This window comes from Triturus cristatus, chromosome 5_1 (genome assembly GCF_964204655.1).
Source record: "Triturus cristatus chromosome 5_1, aTriCri1.1, whole genome shotgun sequence".
Taxonomy (NCBI): Eukaryota; Metazoa; Chordata; class Amphibia; order Caudata; family Salamandridae; genus Triturus; species Triturus cristatus.
Genome location: NC_140587.1, coordinates 435,773,728 through 435,794,378, shown reverse-complemented (window position 1 = coordinate 435,794,378; position 20,651 = coordinate 435,773,728). Strand labels below are relative to the sequence as shown.

General features: G+C 41.2%; 1 long non-coding RNA gene across 4 annotated transcripts in view; it reads left to right on the top strand.

Moving 5' to 3' along the window:
* Positions 1–20,160, top strand: part of LOC146831013 (uncharacterized) — a 121,540-nt gene extending 101,380 nt beyond the window's left edge. For 3 of the 4 annotated variants that reach the window (XR_014961511.1, XR_014961513.1, XR_014961512.1), the window contains 4 exons: positions 18,921–19,016; positions 19,118–19,201; positions 19,298–19,361; positions 19,739–20,160. This is a non-coding gene — a long non-coding RNA (uncharacterized LOC146831013). The remainder of the gene's footprint in view (positions 1–18,920; positions 19,017–19,117; positions 19,202–19,297; positions 19,362–19,738) is intronic. The other variant, XR_014961510.1, reaches the window with a different exon arrangement.
* Positions 20,161–20,651: the final 491 nt, after the last annotated feature.

Sequence of the window (20,651 nt, the reverse complement as noted above, 5' to 3'; positions counted from 1 at the left end):
ACACCCCCGCCACCCCCACTCTGTACCAGCCTCCACTGGACACATCTCACAGCATAATCTGCTTGTGGTTTAATTCACAGGCTGAGAGGCCATTGTTATACAGCATCCTTCAGCTCCCATGTGTTGTTCTGGATCAGAAAAGGATGTGGTGTGTGTGTAGTTAACACAATTCTAGATCCAGGTGGTAGATATGTAGTGACCGAGTGCTTGTTTGAGTGGACTTTTTTCTCAAACCTATGGTCCCACCTATGATAATTCTCAATGTTATTGTGAACTACAGCAGGTGAGCTCCAGGTTTCAATGCTGTGCAATAATATGGAGGAGGGGGGAGAGAGTTAATTGTGCATTGAACCATGAAATTAATAGATCGACTTGGATGCCCAGAAGACTTTGTACCACTGCACAAGAGATATGCTGTATAATTGAGCAAGAACAATTACTTTACATATGGTGCCAAAGAAACGCTAACTTGCTAAGGTACTGAATTCACATTCCACTCTACAGTTCGTAATACACACTTCCATTTTGATTGTAATGCTGCTTTTCTGGGATAAAACATCTTGGATCCAGTTTTGCACACCTAGTAGGCACACATTATGACCACTCCCATTCCTATTGATTTGAATGTGCCTGATAGGCGCCCCCAGCTCCTCTACTTCTTGTAGAGATTTCCATCAGTATCACTACTTGATACTGTGGTTAGGTCTGAGGTTGCTTCTGCTATCAGGCAATAGGATAAACATAACATAGGATCTCTTGAACACTTAGAGACAGTGAGGGACGCCTTTAAAGTGTATATTTGTGGACTAAGTATAGCTAAGCACGCTGAAGTCAATACGTCGTATTCTCCCAAATCTTAAATGTACGAATGCTAGTCTAGAAGGGTCTCACACTCTTACAAAGGATGAACATACTTTAAATCGAGTACACTCTAAGCTTGGTGAGTTTTCTCAACAGAGAGGCCAAGCACATGGGCAAATATGCTGCTGCTAGAGCACATGGTGAAAACGAATGCCAATTCGCTGTGACATAGATGGTCTGAAGGGGTTTATAACATCCATCCAGTCGATAGACAATGAACCCGTCTACTGAACATTGTATTCAAGTAAATTGTTCCCTAACTACTCCCATTGACATAAGGAGAGGAACTCGGCATGGATGTTTGCTTTCACCACTCTTTTATGCTATTGTTGCAGTGCTCTTGGCATACGCAGTTAGAGAGCACCATGCACACAGAGAACTTAGATTTCCAGACTATTGACTGATACTTCCTGCTTATACTGATGATCTCTTGCTCTAGATCAGGTATCTTCACTTAAATCTTTGTCCATTTCTCAATGAGATCATAAGATTCAGGTTTATTGTCTGGCTTGAAGATCATTTGGGATAAATCCATTATCTTCTCACTAACTAACTCTAAGGGGCAGTGCACTTTAGAATCCCTCCTGAGGTGGACGCTGGACACCAGTGTAGTGACTGTCAATAGTAATTAAGGTGTTGCTTTCAATAAACTCTCACTGAACATTAGTTGATGGATAAGACTCCCACTGTTTCTTAGGGGCAGAATTGTCATTATGTGTTTGCTCAGACTGCTTTACTTATTTTTTAATTTACCAATTGTCAAGACCTGCACATTCTTTAACAATTTACAACTGATGATAAAACTTGCATGGGCTGGCAAGCTACCCAAGATTAAATTACAATTTAATCACCCACCCATTAAGAACCATAAATATGCTCTTAGCAAAGATGTTAAATGCCACAGGTGCCGGGAAGAGGTGGCTGATGTTATATACTTACCTTGTGGATGTCCTCACATTTAGGCATTTCGGTGCACTGGGTTCACTGAACTAAGTAAAATGATAGACATTAGGATTGAGCCTGACCCCTTACAGCTCTACTTAGGTATGTGAAAGAGATACCCTATGAAATATGATGCCTTAGTACTTTTACTACCTAAAAGGTGTATCACAATGAGATGGGGCAGAGGTCCTCTACCTCCTATAAATGACTGGGTGCTCAAACTCATCTTATGCAATATTGTGTCATACAATTTCAGCATGCGTATGCCTCCAGGGTCCAGGCTTGGGTACATTTGGATACCTATGTAGTCATACCTGGCAGACTGAGCTTTGGATGATGTTGGGTCAGGGGTTGATGATGATGACATGTGACTAAGTGTACAGGTGCGGATTTCTGTTGCCCTTAATGGCATGGTAAGTAATGTTGCCGGTCATTATTTGCACAGTGATTTCCTGTTATGCATTTTTTAGACTACGTAAATGGCATGTCACAGCACTTCCCTTTATTAATTTGTCTGTTTTACCTAAATAAATAATGGTAAGAAAGAGTGAGACTGTGGAAAGAATGGAAAATCCTGCTCAATCTGTAAAACTGCCCACCTTCCTAATTTGTACAGTAGACAACTTCAGGGCACACATTTTTGCCCACAGGGCTTAATGGATGCCAAGTCTGCCAGCCTCTTGGAATTTGTCCTCACTACTTTTAATATATGTTTGAATAATCAGAGTTTTTACTTGTTTTCACCAAAACAACTTGGTGAGCACCACTGTAAGAAACTCCATGAGTCCATTGAAATTAAAAGTGCGTGGATAAAAGTACATGGGGACCTTATACCTTCCTGCCAGAGGTTATTCCAGGATGTCTACTCAGGGGTGGCAACTACTATCCCTGGCTTGCATTGTGAAACCCCTTGCACTGCCCTTGCATGCCTAGTTTTGCTGATGTCAGAAAGAGGTAGGGAAGTAAACATAGCGTCAAGAACCCTGCCTTGCTATGACAGCAGGGACTGTATGCCCAGAGCCTTTATTCACCCTGGGAAGAAATGACATTCTAATGTTTACTGGGCACCCCAACTGTGAATTACCAAAACTAAACATTTGAGTTGGAGCACACTTGATGGCAGGATTATGTAGGTGTACCTGCTGTAACCCTAGTTCCTGCAGTAAAAGGAACTAAACACAATGAATCACAAATTGCACTTATACAGAGCAACAGCTCTCCAAAAATGCATGACTTGGAATAGAACAACTTAAAGCAAATTATTCTAAAGAGTTGGGAATGGTGATCTCCCCCATTACCTAAGCAAACGGCCCTGCGATCATTGCCTAGGGTGCATGTGGAGCCCTGGCCTGTCTCGCTGACTCCTGTCCTTCCCAATCTATGTTGCCGGGAGAGCGTTTGGGGTGGCTGTCTTCCACCCACCCTACACCCGCACTGCAAACGCACTTATCTGCTGTTTACACTGGATGTATGACAGAACCACGCATTCCATTGTAACAAACATATCATTACAATGCGGCTGCTACTATGTGAATGCCAATATCACGCATAACCTTCACCATGCATGCCATTACCACGCATATGCCTTTAATGCGCATGCCTTTACAATGATTTTCATTGTAAAAGCATGAAGGGTAAAGGCATATGGGTGGTGAAGTATTTTACAGGTAAGTATAAACCCCCTTTGTGTATGTGTATGTATATGTATATGTGTGTGTATATGTGTGTGTATATGTATATGTGCCGACAACTACCCCTGCCGTAAGCCAGTGGCCAGCCGATTCGTGAGCAAGCGGCCGTGAAGATTGCCAAGGTAGGAGGACTTTTGGGCATTGTGAACCGGTGAAGAAGTGTGCGGACTCACCTACGCTACTGCCGCTATTTAGCGTTTTTTAGTGTTGGTGAAAGAATCTTTGATATATTATCCCCAACCCAAGCATAATGGCTGCCGGCGCTGGGAGAAGCCGCGAGGAGGCGGCATTAGAAATGTTTGATGACTCACCCGGCACAGCACCTGTGACGGTTAGTACTCAGGAGGTCCCGAGAACGGGCAACGCTGATTTAAAAGAACTTTTTAAGAAACTGGAGAAATCTATGCGTATTGAAACTTCAAAATGGTGGGAGCACCGTTCCCTGTCGCGCTACTTGGAAGTCGGGCGTGTACCGCGAGGTTTGCGCATTATGCTGGCACCCAGCTATTAGAATCCTGACCCTCAAATGTTGGCAGATTGGGCGGAATGCAATCTACAGTCCTCTGCTAACTTATTGAGGATTCTAGTGAGATACGCTGAAAGTGACCGCTTAAAAATCCAAACCACCATAGAGGATTTAAATGAGCAGATCAGCAAGCTGGGCCCCTCGGAAGCAGAAAAGAGGCTTCGTGAGGAAATGCACACCCGTTTGGCTAAGGAAGAGGAATCCATCAAAAAACGCAAGGCTTTCAAGTTCCAAAGGGACAAAATTGACTATCAAAATGGCCAAATTTTTACATTTGCTAGGAAATTTGTCACCTACAAACAAAAAGCGCGCCAATCTGCCATCATGTCCACATCAAGCAATCCCGTGGGTCACATATCATCATCCCTATCAGATCTAAGCTCCATTCCAGGAAGTGAATCGGAAAACGAGCACACCTCTACAAATAAAGAATTGGGGTTTACAAAACTCACCATGGCACAAGAGGTGGATTGTTTGCGGCAGGACAGACGCCATACTTTAAGACCACGGGCGCAGAACACGAGAGCAGAAGGAGACGCAACAACGTCAAACGAAGGGAACGTAGGCAACACCGCAAGATCCAACAGCGGTCCAAAACCGCAGAGGGGCAAAAGAGGACAGAAGCGATGGACTCGCAAACAATGATCCCAGAAGTTCCACCTCTAGCTGTCATTAACCTCACGGACATGCAATTGAGTTCCAAGGAGGAGAAGATTTTGGCGCTTGGCCTTTCATTCTGTCCAGCAGATAATTTTAATTACGCGCAAACCCGCGTAGACATCTATAAATTTACACGCAAACTAAAGCTTCGTAAATTTTTCGAACTGAACAGAAATAAAACGAGCACCACGCAGAGTGAAAACATCTCCTCAAGTCCTCCAGTAGGTACTGTGGGGGATTTTAATCTCCTTTGTGACCTGCAGCAGCTTCATGAGGAGGGTCGAATTCAGGATTCATCACAAAGTGATCCTTTGCCTGTTACCAACAAACCAGGTGTGACTCCTTTCAAACCCAAGTCCACTTTCAATCCCATCATGGTCCATGATAACATAGAAATTTTCAATGCAAGAGTAACTTGCCAATTGAAATCTTTGCACAAATCAGTCAATAGTGCTCGGCAATCCCAACAACATTGGAACCATGGATATGGACAACTCATGAAGAAAATCCAAAAGGATGATAACATCATCGTTCGCCAATCGGACAAAGGAGGCAACGTGGTGCTATGGCCAAGACAATTGTATGTGGAAGAGGCCCTATTACATCTAAATGACAGAGCTTGTTACAAGAGAACAGAGTGGAAGGTGGTAAAAGCAGCTTGGAATGACTTTTATAATATGTTGTTGGCTTGGAAGAGTGCAGGCCTCCTCAGTATTGAGGAATTGAAGTTTTTAAAGGTCAATCACCCGATCATGCCGGTTTTCTACCTGATCCCCAAAATACATAAAAATGCAGCCAAACCGCCTGGAAGACCCATCATCTCGGCCAGGGGGAGTATTTTGGAAAAGACCTCATTGTACATTGATTTTTTCTTACAGAAATATGTGAGGGGATTACCTTCGTACATACAGGACACCAATGACTTTCTGAGAAAAATCAGTGGTATCAAGTGACAGGAGGATTTCTGGCTGATTACATTGGATGTAACCGCCCTTTATACCAGTATACATCACCAAGATGGTATCAAGGCGGCGGAACACTTTCTTAAGACTGAACCGATCTACATGATGGACCATTGCAAAATGATATCAGCTATGATCAACATCTGCCTCAATAATAATTATTTTCTATTTCAGAATATTGTATTCCAGCAACTGAGAGGCGCAGCAATGGGGGCTTGCTTTTCCCCAAGCTACGCGTGCTTGCACATGGGCATGTGGGAGGAGCAAGTCCTTCACAAGGAATATAGTGATGTCATGGCCAACAACATCGTTGCCTGGCATCGCTATATTGATGATCTCTTCGTGGTCTGGAAGGGTTCTAAAACTTCAGCCTGTGACTTTATTCAAGCCATCAACATGAATCAACTTAATTTACAGTTTACAGCTGTTTTGAGTCAGAATCAAGTCAACTTTCTTGATGTGGAGGTTTTTATCTCCGAAGGGAGACTCCACACCAAGCTGTATCGAAAAGCAACTGCGGGCAACACCGTGTTGCATGCACTTAGCCACCATCCTGACCATCTTATACGCAGCATCCCTTATGGGGAGATGCTGCGCATAAAACGGATCTGTAGCACAGATGAAGACTGCAGGGTTGCTCAGGAACATAGTAAGCTTAGGTTTCTTGCCAGGGGATACTCCCCCACTATTCTTGACAAGGCAATATCCCGGACTAGGGCTCTAGTCAGGGATCAAATCCTAGGTATCAACACTATAGGTTCGAGCCATGAGAGCATCCCCAGTCCAGCTCCTGCCCAGGATGACACATCCAGACTGATTGTAACCTACAGTCGCCAGCACAACAACTTGCGCAAAATTATAAAGAAAAACTGGTCATTGATCCAACTAGACCCGGTGATAGGCAATAGTATAGCGAAGAATCCTGCCATCACTTTTCGCAAGGCGCGTTCTATGAGTAACATGCTGGTCAAGAGTAGTCCGGAGCTCAAGAGTAATGCAAGCAATTGGCTGCAGGCCAGCAAGGGCTTCATTAAATGTTCCACTTGCAAGGCTTGTACATTGGGCAAAAGTACGTCCAATTACATCTCTCCTTTTTCCTGCACTCCCTGTAAAATATCTAAAAAACTCACTTGCAAGACCGATTTTGCAGTGTATGTGCTGGAGTGCACGTGTGGCCTGCAATATGTTGGGAGTACCAAATTGCAGGCACACAAACGTATACTCCAGCACATGAGAGCCATCATTAATCATGATGCTTCTTACCCAGTAGCCAGGCATTTTGGTGAAAAGCACAACAGTAACCTAGAGAACCTTAGCTACTTTGTCATCGATACGATACCTCCACTTAGGCGTGGTGGTGACAGGGAAGCAATGCTTAGGAGATTGGAGACTAGATATATCCTTGAGCTAGACTCGAAGGCACCTAATGGGATGAATTCGAGTGAGGACTTTCATACCTGGCTGTAATAACTCTGGTTTGCTGTCTGCCACTGACGTACTCTGTGTTACCTATTTTCAATATGTTTTTCTGCAGTTTTCAACATGTATTTAATTTCGTTTTCCCTCCTGAGTATACAGATTAGTATGTCAGCTTTATCCATCTGGCTGTCACGTATTTTATAAATTTGTCGTTTTTCCTTTTCTTTTATGTCTCCTCCTCTACACTAATCAGCACTTTCACACCGAACAATTTTGTATATATTTTTTTAGATTGATCAGACCATCACTCTGTGCATTCTCTCATATGCATTGGGTTTCTAATTGTTTTTCCTATGACTCGATGAATTGAGGCAAGATTATGATTGAGTATAACCGGATTGATCCAGTTATTATTAGTTTTTGCCTTTGGTGTGCAGGTATTGGTTAACCAGGGAGTTCTTTGGTGTAACGGATAGAAGCTATAATTTATAGATCGATTCATTAGATCGATTTATGCTGCACAAAATGTTTCATCAGTCGTTTAATTTTAAATTTCTTTGGCCAGTGCACATGTTGTTAAAAGTATTTGACTTGTATTCGTGGCTTTAGAATTAATTGGAATATGAATCACAAGATGAATTAATGCATACAATTGTTTGCGCATTTGTACAGATGTATTTTACACATTATGTTTTCTATGTCTATTGTGATGATGTCATGATTAACCTTTGCACTTGCACTTTAAAAGCTCTGGCTTCACGAGACAGCGTCATGTGATCAAGGCCTCTGGAAGGCCGAAACGCGTCATGGCAGCTATTGGGTTTTTGATTTAATAAAAACCACTAAGCACTTACTCTGGGTCCGTGTTCGTCTCTTGCACTTGAATGCTGTGCGGTTGGTGAGGCGATTCCTTGTGGCGTATATATATATCTATATATATATATATTTATTGCTACTCACCGTGCAATCAAGCACGCGTGCACTCCTCACGTAAAAAAAAACACCAACTCCAAAGTGCTCCAAAGAATTTATTTTCAATGCATCGAGCCAACAGGAAGCACCCAACGCGTTTCGGTGAAGCTTCGCCGGAACGCATTGGGTGCTTCTTGTTGGCTCAATGCATTGAAAATAAATTCTTTGGAGCACTTTGGAGTTGGCGTTATTTTATGAGAGGAGTGCACGTGTGCTTGATTGCACGGTGAGTGGCAATAAAAAACCAGGCTGCCTCGGACCCGGAGCTGCACCGCGACTTGAGTGTCCCGGCTTCTTCTGAGGGTGAGGAATGGATATATATATATATATATATATATATATATATATATATATATATATATATATACATATATATATTCACTGAAAAAACCATAGGTTTCACACACGTTATAGTTAGGAATTAGCATTTAAAAAACCTTGCAAATTCACTGAAATAAACATAGGTTTCACACATGTTATAGTTAGCGGAAATTTTACTGATAAAAAACCAATGAAATTCCCCCGTTATAGTTAGTACAGGCAACTATAACTCACGCGACCGCAATCCTCTGCTGATGCTAATACTGTATTTAGACACTTATTTGCCCATGTCTTCTTCCATACATTTTTAGCTATACATATATTACAAATATTTTTTTTTCATAAAGACACATATGTCATCAGCAGAAGATTGCGGTCGCGTGAGTTATAGTTGCCTGCACTAACTATAACGGGGGAATTTCATTGGTTTTTTATCAGTAAAATTTCCGCTAACTATAACATGTGTGAAACCTATGTTTATTTCAGTGAATTTGCAAGGTTTTTTAAATGCTAATTCCTAACTATAACGTGTGTGAAACCTATGGTTTTTTCAGTGAATTTGTACGGTTTTTTAAATGCTAAGTTACTTTACGCCATTCGTGGCGTGCGCACCCACTTAACGCAGTTCGTTCCGTGCGCGCACGGTGAGCACGCGGTGCGCTTCGCGCACCGCGCGCCCACTTTACGCAGTTAGTGCCGTGCACGCACGGTGGGCACGCGGTGCGCTACGCGCACCACGTGCCCACGTTACGCTAGATGGGCCATGTACGCACGATGCGCTTCGCGCACCGTGCGCACATGGAGGACATATGATGCACTTCATTTTGAAAGGTAATATTTTAATTTTTCGTATATGTTAGAAGCCATGCACAAATGGTGCCCTTCGGGCACCATTTGCACACGGGGTGGAGAGAGTGTGGATAATTTTTTTTTTTATTATTATTTTTTTTAATATTTTAGTTTAACTCATCTTTAATAAGCCATGCACAATTGGTGTCCTTCGGGCACCAATTGCACACGGGGTGGGGAGAGTGTGGATATTTATTTTTTTTAATAATTTTTTACCGTACGCGTACGGTAAGCGTAATCGGCGAAATTAGCGAAAAAATAAAAATTCCGTTTTTGTTCTTGGGGGATCTTTGGGGACTCCCTCAACATTGCTATGTGTGTGGGAGCTGTCTAAACAGCCCCTTTACATGTTTTTGGGCTTAATATTTTAAACATCACTCTCAGTGCGAGAGAGAAAATGGCGGCCGCCGCTTCCTGGTTTCGGCCGATTCGAATGTTTACTAAGATCTAAAAGCCAATCAGAATCGCGCTCGCGCACGCCACCGTACGCGTACGGTAAGCGTACCGTAAGCGCACCGTAAGCTGGCTCAGATATATATATTGATTTAAAGGCTATTTTCTCAGAATCTACTGAACAGATTTACACCAAACCTACAAAAGGCACTTCCTTGACCTGAGGACTACCTCTCTGCCAAATTTCTAGTAATTCTGTTCAGCCGTTCGGGCTGTAGCCCTGTCTAAAGGTCCTATGGAAAAATGCATGGGAAAAACGCGTTTTGGGACCCCCCTTTTATCTCAGCCCCCGCTTGACGAATCCCCCCGAGACTTTCAGGGAAGGAGCGGAGCGTAGCGCCCCACCTATTTTGAAAAATTCGCGAGGATTCGTCGACCGGCGCCAAAGTTATTCAAAATAGAATGTTGCGGATTTCCTATGGAAACGTGGTCCTAACTATAACTACCTACTGGCGACCGCCAGTAGGTAATATATATATATATATATATATATATATATATATATATATATATATATATATCTCCAAAACAGCTCGCTGTCGTCGGGGGCCCCCAACCCTGCAGGGCGGTCGTGGCATGCGGGAGACAGCATTTCCCGTACTTTAAAATCCACACAAGAAAGCGCCATAACCTGGTTCTGGAAAACGAAGCTTTATTTGAATTAGCGCAGGCAACAACAATGGTGAGGCACCTGACGCGTTTCAGCGAATTGCCTTCCTCAGAGGTGCATCACATGTGCAGTGTCCCAGGTGTAGATAGTGAAGTCACCTGCCTGGCTGCTGCCGTACTGCAAGTCCCATAATTCATCAGGAGCCTCTGTGGAATACCCGTGCATTCATAGTGATGTTTGGCCACACTGTCAGCTCCAGCGTGATGTTGCAGGTAAGTACGGTGCTTGGGCAGACACTGGTGCACACAAGCTCTTTGTTGTAACCCCACAATGTCCATAAGGTGCTGTGTCCATAACCCGCCAAGGTGAGGCATCAGCCTCACTCAGCTCCCTTTCTCGCCTTCCACTGTAATAATCACCGGTAAATCCTCGGGCTCACAGTAGTGCAAGCGGGTCATGCCCCCCTTATTCTATCTCCAAAACAGCTCGCTGTCTTCGGGGGCCCCCAACCCTGCAGGGCGGTCGTGGCATGCGGGAGACAGCATTTCCTGTACTTTAAAATCCACACAAGAAAGCGCCATAACCTGGTTCTGGAAAACGAAGCTTTATTTAAATTAGCGCAGGCAACAACAATGGTGAGGCACCTGACGAGTTTCAGCGAATTGCCTTCCTCAGAGGTGCATCACATGTGCAGTGTCCCAGGTGTAGATAGTGAAGTCACCTCTTTGAAAATATCAAGGACCCCCTGTAATGTATTTAGGTAAATTCCTAGGACAGGGCAACAATACGCAATGAATAATAAATTCCTAGGCAATCACATAGATGTAAATGTCACAATATATGTATTTATATAAAACCAAAAAAACAGATTTACTTTTAATAAGAACCAGTGTACCACAACGGAATAGTGAAAAGACTTTTTTTTCTTTATTATAAAAAGAAGCTGGTGTTTTCATAAAGAAAACGCATAGATGTTATACGATAGCACATTTAAAAAGAAACACGTTTTTATCAAAATGTTTCATACATTATAAAAATATTACACTGTATATTTCAAATATAATCATCAAGAAATTATTGAAAAACAGGTACAAACTCAACAATACAAATATAAAATTCATAAAAAGTAACAAATAAAATGTAGCAATAGATAGTCTTCGAAGCGCGTTTCGGCGCACTAGCGCCTTCGTCAGGAAAGCCACACAAATTTCCTGAAAATGAGAAGTACACTGGCTTACTAATGATGTTTTATGGATTAAATGATGACAATTTATACAATAAAATTAGCTCTTCCAGAAATTACAAAACCAAGTATAGACTGTAGTTAGAAGTGAGTAGGTGAGAAAAGTTGAAAAAGTGGCATGTGGCTAATATAGGCCTTGACTGTGCAAATTGATGAAAGGTGAAATATGCACCGTGCTCTTAAGAGAACCAAATAATTCAAGGAAGGTTGAAATATCCCAGGGAAGGGTATTTTATCCCTGGTAAGAAAACGATAAGGATATAGACCAAGGATTGGGACCCAGAAGCATGAATTAAGTAGTCCAAAGACTTACTTGTAAGAATGGATTAGACGATGATGCTTTGTAAAGATTGGTATTAAAAATATGAAGTTCACTAAAGGAAAAATCATACAAGAAAATAAGGGGATAAATACTAGTGCTATTTAGTGGTTAATGTATATAACATTCTACAAACAGTAAAAAGTTACCTTATGAATAGTGTAGATGTATACCAGTCATCCTTGGCACATATTTACTTGATAACGGAACACGATGAGGCAAAAAAAGGGGGGGACCAAGCGTGTCTAAAGAATATATAATTAATTATATATAAGTAACTTGGATAATACTGTTTATATATATCACTACGATGTTATGTCTAATTCAGAAATATTAAACTACCTAAACGAGCGATATTACCTACCTAATTACACTTGGAATTAGTGTGGAGCTGTGCTCTATTTTTTCTCATTGATTCTTTAACTGATAAATAGATCGGTTAATTCTTCTCTTCAAAATGAGTCTGCAAAATATAAAGAAGAGACGACAAGAATATAGTGTCAAGCTATTAACTAGTGAAGAGATAAATAGCCCAAACTATGAATACGGGGGTTAACCATAATCTACAAAGACCCCCATTATAATGCCAATGCCGTTTGGATGCTATGTAACTCACCTAATGATGAAAGACCATCTTGATACAAAAGACGTGCCTCAAACGTGTTCTTCAAAGCTCGGTATACCGGTTTCCTCGATATCCATGATTCCGCGCTATAGTGCAGGTTTAAATAGAAGCGTCTATACGTCATCCGATCAGGTGGTAAACGCGTAGTGATGAGGTTACGTAGGAAGCTACAACAGGTGATCAGGCCGTGGTGATGTAATTACGTCTATGCGGATATAACGTGGATGACAGGAGGCGTGGCTAACACGAGTTTTTTTTTTTTGTTTCTCGTATAAAGAAAAAACTTTATTTTAAACAAAATGAAACTTTAATGTTTACTTTCTTGTTTTATTTTCACGAGGCCGAATAGTACATACATATTGCCACTATTTAGTGTGTTTCATTTATAAATTCCAAAAGGAGAATATTTCGACTAAAATACGATGTATGTCGTTTATAAATTCCAGATAGCCTATTGTTTCGGGGAGTTTTATTTCTTAAGGTGGAAATCCCATTATTATGGTCTTAAGGAGCTTCCCTTTGCAAACTTAACTTCAAATGTATAAACATTGTAGGAAGCTTGACCAATTTCACAGAGTAATTAGTGCAACAGGGACTAGGAAGAAATCAGTTCATCCTTAAAAATAATAGGTGGCATATCAGATAGCATTCTCCCATGGCAATTCATTATTGAGGCCACAGTGGAATGTGTTAAGGACAAAGATCCAAAAAGCTTCCCTTTTCTTACGTACTTTACACCCGCCACTATTCTCTGCAAGGTGGATCTTCTCTAGGATCTGCCATTGAAACTCTTCTGGTTTATGTCCTGCATCCAAATAGTGTTTAACTAATGGTGCGGACATTTTCGCCTTACGAATAGCAGAACGATGTTCAGCCATGCGAGTTTGCACTACTCGGGATGTTTCACCAACATATCCAAGATTGCATGGACACAGAATAAGATAAATAACATTCTGTGTCTTGCAATTATAGAGTTGTTGTGCCTGAATCATGTAGCCATTGTGAGTTAAGGTTTCACCTTCTAAGACTTGATCACATGATTTACAAGTTGAGCATTTTACAGTTCCTTTAACAGGTTTTCTGCCATCAATAGTTTTCTGAATAAAGGGAGTATTTGACTTATACCTCGAATGAACAATCATATCTTTCAGATTTTGTTCCTTCGGTGAGCAAATAATGGTTTAGCTATCTTGTTTCCTGCTTCCGGATGACTATTTAAAATATGCCAATTAGCATTGACTATTTGTTTCACTGTGGCATTTAATGTCGAGTGTCTAGTGATGCAGACTAATTGGTTTGTCTTTCTATGTGTATTATTACCGAGAAGATGGTCTCTATCGTAATACCGTGCTCGTTTATATGATTCTCTAATCAGTCTATGTGGATAGCCACGGAGTAGAAACTTTTCTTTCATTTTTTCTGCTTGGACATCAAAGTCTGACAAGTTTGTACAATTACGACGTACCCTTAAGAATTGGGAGAAAGGTTTTTTTGATAGTGAAGTCACCTGCCTGACTGCTGCCGTACTGCAAGTCCCATAATTCATCAGGAGCCTCTGTGGAATACCTGTGCAGTCATGGTGATGTTTGGCCACACTGTCAGCTCCAGCGTGATGTTGCAGGTAAGTACGGTGCTTGGGCAGACACTGGTGCACACAAGCTCTTTGTTGTAACCCCACAATGTCCATAAGGCGCTGTGTCCAGAACCCGCCAAGCAGAGGCATCAGCCTCACTCGGCTCCCTTTCTCGCCTTCCACTGTAATAATCGCCGGTAAATCCTCGGGCTCACAGTAGTGCAAGCGGGTCATGCCCCCCTTATTCTATCTCCAAAACAGCTCGCTGTCGTCGGGGGCCCCCAACCCTGCAGGGCGGTCGTGGCATGCGGGAGACAGCATTTCCCGTACTTTAAAATCCATATATATATATATTCACTGAACAAACCATAGGTGTTAGGGACTGATGACATCTCAAATGCCATCACTGATGACATCATCCACATGATCATCTGATGCACCTCCTCACACACTAATCAAACCTTTCATACACCCACTCTAAAATACAGACTATCAATATGGAAACCATGGACACACCAATAGCAGTTAGTACATACTCGCCCAGTGATTCATACGTCTACACACACATCCACCCACTAACCCATACAGTCACTCATACACATAGTCATTCATCAATACAGCCACTGATATATTCACTCATTTACCCATAGAAACACTCACACACTACCACTCACCCAACGAGTTACTCAAAAACCTAGTCAGTCACCCAAAGAATTAATTACACTACCATTTAATCACCTATACAGTTATACACACACCACTTCACTTTTTCATACAGATACGTAGTGTGTTCAACAATTACTGATAGAAGCACACACTTATCCATGCAGCCACTGTCACAATCACTCACTGTCACATATACTCACTTGTATACTCCAACACTCACAAATACTGCCTGTCACATATGTAGTTACTTACACATATACCACTAACATATCCATTCACTCACCAACACAGATATATGTACACTCACTCACCCCTACACTCCCTAACGCACACACTAATAAATGCATACACCCAGTGAATTACCCACTCACACATCCATGCAGGGAGTCACACCCCCCACACAGACACTCAGGCACCCATACAGGTTCTTAGACAAACAATTATTCTTCAATACACCTTGGCACATATAGATATAACATTCTTGACATTTTTAGAAACACTCAGTCACTGGATGATGTCATCAGTGATGTCATGAGTGATGTCACTTAGCATGTCATTAGTGAAGTAATATGTGACGTCATCAGCAGTGCATTGCGGGGGCAAAAGTTAAAGTTAGCTCTACTAACTATAACAGCCGAATTTCTCTGGTTTTGTACAAGTGAAATGTCCAACTAACTATAACGTCCCTGAAATCTGTGGTTTTTTCAGTGAATTTCTAAGGTTTTTTAAATGCTAATTTCTAACTATAACGTCCCTGAAACCTATGTTTTTTTCACTGAATATATATATATAATAATGGCTGTTACATCGCTGTACTGAGGGGAAAATAAACGCACTTTATTGCTGATTTGATGTGGTCTACGCTCCTTTTTGTTGGAAGGATTGAAAAAGCTTACGAGGAGTTCGTGTATATATATATATATATATATACCACAAAAAGATGCACTGAAGCATGGACGCCTACAACGAGTGCTTAGCAAGCCTTTAATGTAAAACCGGCTAGTTCACCTCCGATGAAATCTAAAAATCCAACGCGTCTCAGAGCTCACAGGCTCCTTCTTCAAAGGGTGACAACTGATAGAACTGAATCGCTCATAGGCACCATTCACTGCATGCCATTTGTACGACCAATTAGGCCTCTCAGGTGAGTTTTCTATTTCCGGCATGCGTACCTGTAGTCTTCGTCGAGCCTTTTATTGTGCCCCAGTGGCCTCAGTTCAAATTAGCGTTCTTTCTTTTGTAAATAATCCAGCCCGACTGGGCTACGGAATAGAATCTCCGGTTTCTTATTCTCTACTCATCTGTGCCAAAGGTTCCAACATTTTGAAGCCTCTCCGGCCCCTTTGTTTATTGAACAGGATGTGGCGCCCTTCTCGACCGGACTGCCGCGTGTATGTCCCACAAAAAGATGCCATGAAGGGCACCACACCCTGTTCAGTAGAGAATAAGAAACCGGACAGTTCCCTAATATATATATACTTACCTGATACATTTCAAACGCATATGCGATTTTTGCTACAAAGGCATGCACGGTGTATGCATATGCATGGAAAAACCCTGTACGGTAATGGTAAATGCGTGGTAATGGCCATGTTGTAACAGCAATGCATGGTAACGGCTGTGTGGTAGTGGCTGTTTCCCATTTGCATCCTGTCTAATTTAGCCACTTCAGGTCCACGTGCACACCTGTTCAGATTCACGCATTTCTCTTTCAGTCGTTACAGGCTGACACTGCAACCTCCCATACATGCCCTACTCCCACCCCAGTTTGTGGCTTCATCCCTAGTTAACAACATTGCGGCGGTACGCTGGTGATATCCATTAGTCCACCATAAAAAGTTCTTCACAATTATTGTTGATGCTAACACAATTTCCATGTATCAATCTGCGTTTTGCAGCATGACTGTATGCTCATACTGTACAACCAGTAGACATATCACTTTGGAAGGTATTACTGGTTGCAATTGTTGTATGTAGTGTAAAACTCAATAAATACATTCACACAATAAAAAAGAAAAGCACGTTCATCTTAAGAATTAAAAACATATGTTTTCAAAACCTCCTGAAAGCTGAGGTGATTGGAAGAACACCTCAGTTGGAATGGAAAACAGTTTCATAGGGTGGGCCCCTGTAAGAAAGGAAACATCCTCAAGATTTAGCGAGATGAATAGAATGAACTGGGAGTGGGATCTCGATTATTACATAGTGGAACTGGAGCAGAATTTGCTCCTGACATAAGCTGGACCAGTAGAAATATTGGTATTATGATCCATACAACAGGCTTGATTCACAAAAGTAAACGAAGATGAAAGTCTAACTTTCCAACTATCGGGCATTTACAAGTAGTAAAGTTAGACTTTTGTCTCAGCTAAACGTAAGTTTTGGTTTTAAGTTTAACTGAGACCAAAACTGAGACCAAAGTCTAACTTTACTACTCATAAATGCCCTTTGTGAACACCGAAAGCTGCAAAGTTAGACTATGTTCTCAGTTTACCTTTGTGAATTGGACCCATAGTGTCTTTCAAAGTATACCTTTGAGATCAAGAAGCCAGTGAAAAGTTGTAAATAATGGCTTTATATGTGCTCTACGAGGTGTAGACAGCAGACAAATTTTGGATAACCTAAAATCTTGCAATCAAATCCTTTCGCAGTCACGGAAAACTGGCATCACAGTAGTACAGGCAAGAGAGAATACAGGAAACATTACGTGCTGTTGGTTAAAGAGTCATAGGCTAATAGGGGGGTCATATGACATGAGAGCACTTACAGCTATGACTGTGTGTGAATATGAACAAAGCCCCTTTACACACCGCTCTGAAATATTGTCTACATGTCTATGTAAGAGTAAAAGTAGTTGTGGTTTCCCCACTTGTTTCAGGACCTCTTTTTCCTCACAAACCTTCGATAGGACAGTAACGCTCACTCACAGTTCTCTCTCTCTCTCTGGCAAATTCAGTATTTCCTTTTTATGCCCACCACTTTCAGACTTCACCAGCTGCCCCTAAAATTAAGCACTGAAAATGTGCACTATCAAAAAGAAGGGGAGTAGAGGAGCTATCCCTGAACAGCGGGCCATTGCTCCTATTTGGTGTAAACAAAACACAACCGTGCATGCTGTATAAGGGCTTCGGTCCATTGGCTGCATCCATACATCCATGAGACACAGAAAGGGAGGGGGAGTAAGAACAGACAGTCACCCTACATGGGAGAATAATTCAGATAGATTAAGTATAAAGAGGTATAGGAAAACATATTGGTCTCTGGATGTGAAAAACAATAGATGCAGAAGCAGACTCTCTCAGAAACAAACAGAACCTCTTCACAACAAAGCAAGGCAGAAAGGGAACTTGGATAGATACTGTGTAGCATTTAGCTCCAAACCTAGAGTCTGACCTAGGGAAATAGACAAATGGGAATTCCAAGTGAAGGGTCACATATTTATACCCTGAAGGCAATAGGGAGGGGCTAAAAGCTTTTGTTAAATTGAAAGGGCTCTGGTAGTTTCTGATTTCCAGATGTAACTAATTCTCATAATGTAAATAGTGTGAGGAGGAAGAGAGACAAAGTAGAAATGTTAAGATCCCACAGGAGCACCATTATTATTTTGATTCATGACTCATTTTATATTCAACGATGTTATATATAATCAAGTTTTTATTCAACATGTACTAGAAATTCAAGCACTGTGATAAAAATTGTAAAATAGACAGGTGTCAGAAATTCATCTTTGGAACCTCAAAGTTTAGTAAATTTCACTCAGCACTTTCTGTCCTTGGCTTGCATTCCTGCCCTGCATAATGCAGCCTCACTGCAAATTAGGTCTTTTAGACCCCAAAGGAAATAATATGCATCTAAAAAACTAATTGCAAATAAAAATAGTGGTGGGTACCGGGATGGTTTTGCTTGTGACTATGACGTTGGTGGTAAGTAATGGGGAACAACATGAACAAATGGTATTTGCACCTGTTGTTTGCATTATTAGCCTTAACACCTCATTTTCATTGAGACTATTAAGATAGTGATTATTAAGATTGCATACTGTAGTCTCAACATTGCCACCACCTCCTATTAGCTAGGTTTTGACAGCTCATCTAGCATTTCCTGGAGAATTAATGAGGTGTTGAGGTAACCGGGGTATTAAAAGATTAGATTTTACTGTCCTTATCTTTTTTGGGTATTTGGTATATTTTACTAGCGCTTAAACGCAGCTTTTTGTTTGTCCCATCAGACAATATTTAGGGGCGATTTCTTTTCTCTGGACCGGAGGTGGCTGAGAAATATTAATCACTGTATATTTTGGTGTCAGCGGACATTGGAAAATAAGGTACGCTGTCAGTCTGTGTTTTTAAGAAGAGCAGGGAAATATGGCCAGATATATGTCCTTACAGAGAAAATGGACTGTGCTCTCTTTATTTCGGGATACAGATATCGGCTGTTCGTATAATTGCTAAGGTGGCCAATTACTACCAACCAATGCCCACACAGTGGGGAGAGTGGATCTCATAAGAGGTATGATATTAGAAAGTGTTCAAATTAGAGAGGGACGGTTATATATATATCTTTGACAAATAATTGGGTTTGTGTTCCCTTTTCTTATGAATACAGAGTTTGGCTGTTTAAATACTGGTCTGCAGTCGTTTTTGGAGGCGTTTTTGCCCTGGATTTTCAGGTATTTTATTAATTATGAGTATTTTTAATTACCTGATGCATATTAGAGTTTATCTGAGCTCTCTAATGGTTGTTGGAGCTATGAGGCCAATGCCCTAGAGTATAGAGTAAACCCATGTGGTCAATAATATAAATGAGATCTTTATTGACACTCAAAAAGATCAAGGCAGTGAAATGATAATAGCCTGGTACACTATCTATGGTGCCTTAGAGCTTTGTGTGCTGTATGTCTGTTCTCATGAGATGAATGTAATGCCACTATTTGCTGGCACTTTATCACCAGTGTTTTTGAAGAATGTTTGAGCAATGAGGTTATGTATGAGCAAATGTTTTTAACGTTAACATTAAATTGCTTTTATATTATTTGTATTGTTTCAGATTTTAATAGTACGGTTGGGAATAAATGTTGTCTTCCTGAAGAAGGTGTTGGCTGCATACCGATTGCCCACCGAAACGCGTCGATGCTTTGAAAAAAGGAAACCTCATCAAGTTTGAGGGAACAATTATACTGATTGGAATAAGTTGATATAATGATCTCAGTAATCAAAAATTGATCCATACCTAAACTGATGAAGTGATTTCTGAATGATAGGAATTATTTTTTCCTTTGCTGTGTTCCCAATTGTGTATATTAATTTATTTTATATTTTTTAACTGATATAGGTTGTAGGGTATTGTATACTGATGAATAGTATTGTTTTTTAATGTTAGGAGTTGTCACAATAACCTGATAAAATCCATGTGTATATACTGTGCTCCAAATGATACTGTGAATAAATTAAAGATTTTTTATTTGTTTGATTACATTTCCTCTTTGTTCATTGTTCTCATCTATCAGGTGGTAAAGTGAAGTGTTGTGGATGAGACTTACCCGAAGGGTATTTTCTTTTAGACTTCGTCCATTTCCTGGAATCCCGCTCCAGGCACCTTACTTTATCTCGTGGTACTCTCCTCCATCGGGATCCTGTTCTTATCTACTTCAGTCAGGGATTTCAGAGATTCTGTTTCCTTTTCTGTTCTCTGCTTGAATTCGTCTTCCTGCTTAGAGGGTATTGGCTATTTCCCCCAAACTGTGACCATTCTAGGAGTCACCAGTCGTCCATGGAAGAAACCATCTTAACGGTAGCTCAGAGGCTACCGTGGGGAGTCACCCCTACCGCTGGCAACATAGATGCATAAAGAAGGCACAAGAATTCTGTACACCTATTGACATGGTGAAGATGGTGTAATCAGGGAAAGGTGCCTTGTGTGCTTTATGTGGTGTTCACTTTCCATGTGCGATTACAATGGA